The sequence below is a fragment of the Nilaparvata lugens genome, chromosome 8 (genome assembly GCF_014356525.2).
Source record: "Nilaparvata lugens isolate BPH chromosome 8, ASM1435652v1, whole genome shotgun sequence".
Classification (NCBI taxonomy): domain Eukaryota; kingdom Metazoa; phylum Arthropoda; class Insecta; order Hemiptera; family Delphacidae; genus Nilaparvata; species Nilaparvata lugens.
The window spans coordinates 51,454,056-51,462,412 of record NC_052511.1 but is presented as its reverse complement, the minus strand read 5'-3'; positions in this window follow the sequence as shown (position 1 = coordinate 51,462,412).

Below are 8,357 nucleotides of genomic sequence, written 5' to 3'. Positions count from 1 at the left end.
TAGAGTCTAATCTCCACCACTCTCACTCTCTCTCTCCCTCTCTCTGTAGAGAGATTAGATAAGATTAGATTAGATTTCTTTATTTAATAAAGGCAAATAAACAGTCAATCAATCTCTCTCTCTCGACCACTCTCTCTCACTCTCTTACACTCTCCAATTCTCTCTCTTACTTCGTTTGTATCTCTCACACCCTCTCACACTCTCTCTCTCTTTCACACGAACTACCTCTTGATCTTAGCGCATGCGTGCTAGAGTGGATCTGCATCTACCAAACATCGGTGGTCATCTAGATTCGGTGGACATGCTTAATTTGTCTCAGCCGAAATCAATTACTCTTTCACGTGAGGGTTAAGGATATGGGTAGTTTCCTACATATTATATGAGGGTAAATTAGGGTCAAAGGGGAGGGTTGGAGCCCCAAAATTTTGTAAATAGCTGAACTGAGGATGAATAATTAGTCGAGTCGTCAATTAATTAGAAAAAACACTGTGCAGCCTTCAAGCCTTTAGCTTAGAGCTTAAGCTTCAAGCTTGAGGTAGGTGATAAAAGAGCTTGAGCTAAACAAGTGATAGATTTCAGGAGTAATCCAGCTTTTTATTTTGAGCACTCTTCTTCTTCTCTTTCTTTCTTTTCTTCTCCTTCCTTTTCTCATTCTTCCACATCTCCTTTTTTCATTCTTCCTCTTCTCCTTCTCCCTTTTCTAATTCTTCATCTTCTTCTTCTTCTTCTTCTTCTTCTTCTTCTTCTTCTTCTTCTTCTCTTCTTCTTCTTCTTCTTCTTCTTCTTCTTCTTTCTTCTTCTTCATCTTCTTCATCTTCTTCTTCTTCATCTTCTTCTTCTTCATCTTCTTCTTCTTCTTCTTCTTCTTCTTCATCTTCTTCTTCTTCATCTTCTTCTTCTTCATCTTCTTCTTCTTCTTCTTCTTCTTCTTCTTCATCTTCTTCTTCTTCTTCTTCTTCTTCTTTCTCAACTCATTCTTTCAACCCAAATAAACAATCTTTTTCTCTCTCACTTGTCATTACTTATTTTGCTTCTTCTCCCTTGCTTCTTTGCACTTATTTATCTGCTTCTCTTTGTCTTCCTCTCTCTCCTTTTCAACTCGCATACTCACTTCCTTCTCCTCTACCCTCTGTTACCTTCTCATTTCCTGTCTTCCTCATTCCATTTACCCATTTCTCCTTCCATCATTACACTATATCGTTCTTCCGTTCCCACCTTTTTATTTTATCCTCCGAATATTCTTTCGTTCTCTCATCATTATTTATCACTTTCTCCTCCTTTTCTTCTTCTCCATCGAACATTCACTTCCACCTCCTCTCTCGTTCTATCATCCTTATCTTTCTTCCTCCTCCTCTCATAATTCTCCCATACCACTCTCAATCTCTCTCAATGCCTTTCATTCTTATCTTAAATCTGTTGTTTTCTTATCATCCACTTCATACCTTCACTTCCTCTTTCTCCTACCCTTCTTCTACCATTCTCCTCTTTTCCTTCTCTTAAAACTCTCATTTCCATTCCTTATCCTCCTCTCTCAGTGGTCTCTCTTCTCCTCATTTTTCTCTCATCTTCTCCTCCCATTTCTACTTCCTCCTCCTCTCCTGCACTGAACATTCCCCTCTCACTTCACTCCTCCCCATCCCACTACTCTTCCCCCCTTGACATTCCACCCATTAATCTTCTCTCTCAAACTCTGTCTCTCTCGTCCATCAACCTTTTCGAGGAGGAAACAAATCTCAAGGTAAATTTAAGGGCAGCTAATCAGTTATTGTCTCATCCTACTTAATCTAGAGAGCAGCTTAGCTAATTTTTGGTTGTTCATCTTCTTTTGTTTGCCTCTGTTTATCTCTCGTGATTAAGAGAGAGCGGAATGTCCGCAACGCCACAGTATCGCAACACGGACGAAAATATTTTAGTATACTAAACTCTTTCCAATATCGAAAATACAGTACTTGAAAAACGCATTCAAGAGAAGTATTTTCATAGAGGAAACATAATTACTTTCTATATTCTTATTCTATGGTATTGCACACTAATTCCTGCTTGTTATAGCAGACTTATAGTCTGCTTGTTGTATTCTTCAGAGATTAAATTGTTATTGAAGCTATACGACTCTTTATATTCACTTTAATGTAGAAGTCACAGAATCTAGAACACTATTTAGATTGTTTTATTTAAAATTCCTTAATTCATTATATTGATTGTAGAGTGCCTGTTTGCGCACTCATTGATGATAGTTACAATCAATTTGTAAAGCTTAGCATTATACCATAGAGAAACAATAGCGTAAGTAGATATCCCATGGTATAGGGAATTTATGTCGCAGCTTTTACTGTTATCTCAAGCCGATTACTATCGATTGTTGTCAATTTTCACTGTTTTGTTGGGGTGAGAGTGTATGAAAGGCACAATTTGAGAGACTACCAGCGTCACACAGCTGCATGGGAAAGAACCACGTGAACTATCGGCTTGAGATAACATAAAAAGTTGCGACATAAACGCCCTATACCATGGGATATCTACTTATGCTATCGTTTCTCTATGATTATACTCTCATGATTTACAGTAATGGGTCTTCTGTTCAAACAATGAATAATTAGATAATTAGTGGAATATTATAATTTTCCTTCAGAATTTTGTGTCATGGCACCAATAACATACCTGGTAAAAATACAATATCTAATCTATAGTGAGGTCCACGTTATAATGGCAGTGATTGAATAGCAATGATATTGATATCCTTGTCTTTCATTGAACAAAGCGGATAGCGGTATCTCTTTCTCGATTTGCTCTGTTGCCAGATCGTATTTTAACTAGTAGTTCTGTGAACAGTAGACCTCACGCAGTATTCTCATCAACAAGTACCTGATTGAAACTATAGACCTTATGGAAATACAGCAATAGACCGGCTTCTCCACACATCTGTGTAATCACTTGTCAGCTGATTTATGATGAATAATTCTATAAACTGATTTTACTTTCCTTGCACTATTACCATAGGTAAGGAAAGTATTGCTTTCCAAAAAAAATTAAGGTACCCTGATTTCAAGTTTTCTATACGTTTCAAGTCCCCCTGAGTCCAAAAACATGATTTTTGGTTGTTGGTCTGTGTGTGTGTGTGTATGTCTGTGAACACGATAACTCCATTCCTAATCAACCGATTGACTTGAAATTTTAAACTTAAGGTCCTTATACCATGAGGATCCGACAATAAGAAATTCAATAAAATTCAATTCAAGATGGCGGATAATTACTAAAAAACCATGTTTTTCACGTTTTTCCCGAAAACGGCTTTAACGATTTTCTTCAAATTCATACCAAGGATAGCTATTTATAAGCCCTATCAACTGGCATGAGTCTCTTTTCTGGGAAAATTTCAGGAGCTCTGTAATATTCTTGAGAAAAATGGCGGATAATGACGAAAAAATACATGTTTTTCACGATTTTCTCGAAAACGGCTCTAACGATTTTCTTCAAATTTATATCATGGATAGCTATCTATGAGTCCTATCAACTGGCATAAGTCTCATTTCTGGGAAAATTCAGGAGCTCTGTAATATTCTTGAGAAAAATGGCAGATAATGACGAAAAAAACATGTTTTTCACGATTTTCTCGAAAACGGCTTTAACGATTTTCTTCAAATTATATCATAGAAGAGCTATCTATAAGCCCTATCAACTGGCATGAGTCTCATTTCTGTGGAAATTTCAGGAGCTCCGTAATATTATTGAGAAAAATGGCGGATAATGACTAAAAACCATGTCTTTCACGATTTTCTCAAAAACGGCTCTAACGATTTTTTTCAAATTCATACCCTTTATAGTTATTTATAAGATCTATTAACTGGCATGAGTCTTTTTCCTGGGAAACTAATGGGGGGTCCACCCTATCCTTGAGAAATGGACTTTGTAACCTCCATCTCGTGCATGAGGTAGGTAGGTAGGTAGAGCAGTTTATAAAAGTACACAGTCATAGTCAAGATTTCATCTGTAGAACAGCTGTTTTGACGACTTTTAAAAAAATCATCGAATTTCACAATTTACACGAAGGAAAAAGTACTCTGAAACAATAATTATATATACACTTATACAGTAGTCTGATCGTAGTTGCAAATAATATGTTGCCGCCAATAATTGTCATGATGTTATCCCTAAATTATTCTCGTTTTTAGAATGAGGCTTACAGTTCAATGAGCAAGGAACGTTGGTGTGAGTGTACCACACCAGATTTTTACTTTAATATTGACGTATGAAGGAGGCTCCTTTTTCTTTTATATTATCCTTGAAATGCAAAAATTTCCAAAAAACCTTGGTTATAGGTCGAGCGCAATTGAAAAAGGAACATACCTGTCAAATTTCATAAAAATCTATTACCACGTTTCGTCGGAAATGCGCAACAAATAGACATATAGACATTACATTCAAACATTTAAACATTAAGAGAAATGCCAAACCGTCGACTTGAATCTTAGACCTAACTTCGCTCGGTCAACAATGTAGAATTGATAATTAATCAACAAAATATTTCATCTTAATTATGTTAATTCATTATGAAATTATCAAAAATATAATTTATTGCCTAATAAAATAAAATTGATTATTTTAAACGAGGATGAACAGTTAATATTACATCAATAGACCTGTATCTGCTACCGTCTATAGAAGGCATTGACGAGACAGAGGTTTGGCAACGTTTTTCTCCTATCTTTCTTCACTGCCATTATAACGTGGACCTCAATATAGGTGATACCTACTGAAGCTAGTGATACCCATGAACCCAAAGTTCAGTCAAGAAGTATTACAGAAAACTAGACAAAAGCAAATCAAACTGGAAGAGCCTATTAGAAATCTGAACCCGATTCAGAGAAGACATAACAGTGGGGGGGCGCCTACATCACAAATTGCCAGGGGTCCAAATCTAAAATAAAAAAATCACAAATCTAAAATACGGCCTTGGTTCCAGTTGAAACAACACGTATTTTTGAAATTTTAATTGGGCAGTATTGGTCCACTCATTCACGCAAAAGCGGAGGAAAGTGAGAATGAAACAGAGAGAGAGTGAGAGAAAGAGTGAAAAAAGATAGTGACTGAGATTGGATTAGAGATTACAGAGAGAAGAGATCTTCAGTGGAAAAGATAGAGAGTGAGAGGGAGTGAGTGTGAGGAAGAAGTGTGACATGTCAACGCCAGTAATGTGCGCCGGCTGAGTGATAGGATCTGACTAGTTTCAGACCAATATAGATCTCACCGTTAGGCCAGGTGTTTTGCGTCCAACACCCCCTCTCGCCACCTGCTAAGGTGCCTCAAAACCCCCCAAAATTTTGTCTTCGCCACCCTAGAATCCTCTCATGAACCCTCCTTCCATCTTCCCCTGAAAATCCTCTCTTGCCTCTTCCACAAGAGCGACTCCTCAAGAAGCTACACTCATTTATTTTGAAACCTAAAATTTGGAGACCCGGTCTTTCAAGATTTGAAAGAAAATTTGATTCTCAAGTCCTGCTAGAAGGTATTCATCAAAGATTTCTGGAAATCCTATTTCAAGAATTATATTTGTATAATTTGTGACTCTTTCCTTGTTGGGTGCAGCATGTTTTCAAGGGTTGTTAGGCATGTTTGTTTTTGTTTGATCTGTGAAGTTACAAGTTGTTTGATGATTTCTGCTAAGTTTAGTCTTCATAATCTTTGGAGTAACATCTATTTGAGGATAGATCATGCTATTTCAAGTATGTCATGATACGGTTCAAATAGATTATTTCTTTCTTTTCTATGAACTTTTCAGTTAGCATAGGAAAGGCTGATCCACTACATCTGGACACAGAATACAACAGAATATTATAGGAGTTTTCTCTGATCTGGACAATCAACACATAATAATTTCAAACTTTTTGGAAACTACATTGTTATTCCACGTTTGATCTTAAGTTTTTCGAAATTGAATCTTTTGATATTTCCTTTCCCTTCTGATAGAATAACAATTTTTAATCTAACTCGAAATACTGTTGTTAAACTGCAGAAGATTTTTCTAACTCTAATTCAAAGTTTTTCTATATCCAACAATATTTTTAACTCGAATAAAATGAAAACATCCACTATTTGGCGGGGTTGTGACTTTTTAGTCCTCTCTAAAATTTTACTTTTGTTTGTCGATGTCAATTGGCTTCAATGCATAATTTTTTCAAATTATTAAGTACACAGTACAGTAAGTATTTATTATTTGAAATCTTTCCCATTCAAAAACATCATCAATCACCCAGCAAATAATGTTGGAACCTTTTAGCAGAGTTTAGTATAACAATCATCACAAAATGTGGACCAATCAGGAGAGAGTGGAGGAGTTTAAAATATGACCCAATATGCGCTGCCCTCTACTGGCGGAACTCAGAGTTGATTTACCAACTGTTGCCCAATGAGAAAGCTCAAAGAGTCTGAAGTAATTTATCTTATGTTGATCTCCATTCAAGTACTGTATTATATAATTTTATCATAATATTGAGTTGCTTGACACAAACTGGTCTCATGACGTCATCCTCAAATGCAATGACAAAGTCCTTCAAGTGGCTAAATTTTGGGATGAGAAATATATTTTTTGATAATAGTATAGGCCTAATAGTAATCATGAACACGGCAAGTAAGAAAGTATCATAATATTAAGAATTAAGTTTGTTTATTGATCATTTTTCAAAATAATTTCTTTTATATGTGAATCTTCTCTATTGAGTGATAATAATGGAAATATCTGTTCTATTTTTGGGTTGAAGAATCTAAATTTGAAAATCTACTTGTGAACATATTTAAGGAATGAAAATTTTGTGAAGTGAACAACTACAAGACTCAACCTATTTCGGACTATGTGTAACCTAATCTAAATTTGGGAGAGAAATAGCAGAAGGTTATCTTTTTCTTCTCTCCCTATCATTTTGATGATGTACTTATTGTACGAATGAATGAATAAAGTGATATTAACGGTTGTAGTGTTCCAGACTATCAGACATAGGAAAAGCACAATTTTATTTATTGGTATTAAACGAAAATCCAAATTAAATACTGTAGTTCACCCCGGAGACTTCTGCGACTGCAAATATTGACAACAGGGTAAACAGCTAGATGGAAATTCGATGAGCGCTACTAATTTTTGAGAAGCACAGTTTTGTTGTTAAAGTATGAAGTTTTTTAAGTTGAACTGTTGAGAATTAAACTGTTGAACGAAATAAATGAATCACAAAAGATCTATCAACCTTGAAGCCATCTCTCAAGGAAACACAGGTTACAATTCGACAATAGAAGTCAACTTCATCTGTCTGGTTGGTACACATTGTTTCAATAAGAGATTGTTAGACATTGTTCCAATTTTAGGCCAAACTTCTCTCAAAGCACGAGCGATATCTTCCGAGAACACTGATTCCGATCGAAAACCAATAACTATTGACACAAATAATAAGCATTGTCAAGAATAATACTTTTGTGGCCTACTTAGAATATTTTTGATGAGAAAGAAACTTGCAATGATGTCATGATGTCATTCCTGACAAACTGAAAATTATCCAGCTGAATGGAATAAATAAAGACTTGAGGAAAGTTTTGCATTGAATTGATTCATTTTCTTGAAATATCTTCTCATTCTATAATTTTAGATTGCAGCCTATAATAAGTCAGAATAAAAAAGGAACCACAAACATAAATATCTTCAAATAGTATATGCTTTCACCAAAATGTTAAGTTGAAATGTAAACTTATAGTAATATCACCAAAACGTTTCCAATAAACTTCTAAGGCTTATATGGACTGCAGTTACTGAAACAGCTACTCTCTATACAGTCACTATGATATACACCATCCCAGTTAAAACGAAAATAGATCAACTGGTGATTTGAGTCCTGATAAGGTACATGTATGACTCTAATACGGTAAGTATAATGAATTAGGATTTAGGAAAGTTATGTCATGAGGTACTTGAATGATTGTTTTAATATCGTATTACTCATTATTAAAATCAAGAATAAATACCTCCCTGTGATTTTCCACTCGTTTAAAAGCTAGTACAGAGACAAAGAAAAACGAATTGAAGAAAAAGACAAAACCGAAATAAACCACCGAAGAAAATAAAAGGGAACAGCTTAAAACTTTCACCATTTCTTAGTGACGAATGACACCCAATCTGTTCAGGGATCGCTCTCATAAAAATCGTCTTGAGAAATATTTGGAACAAACCTGAAAAGTTCCAAGAAAAAAGATGGAAGAGAATAAGAGAAAGAAAAAGAAGCGCAGGAGGAACAAGAAGAAGAAGAAGAAAAAGAAAATGAAGAAGAAGATGAAGATGAAGAAGAAAATAATCAAATGAAAAAAGAAGAAGACGGTGAAGG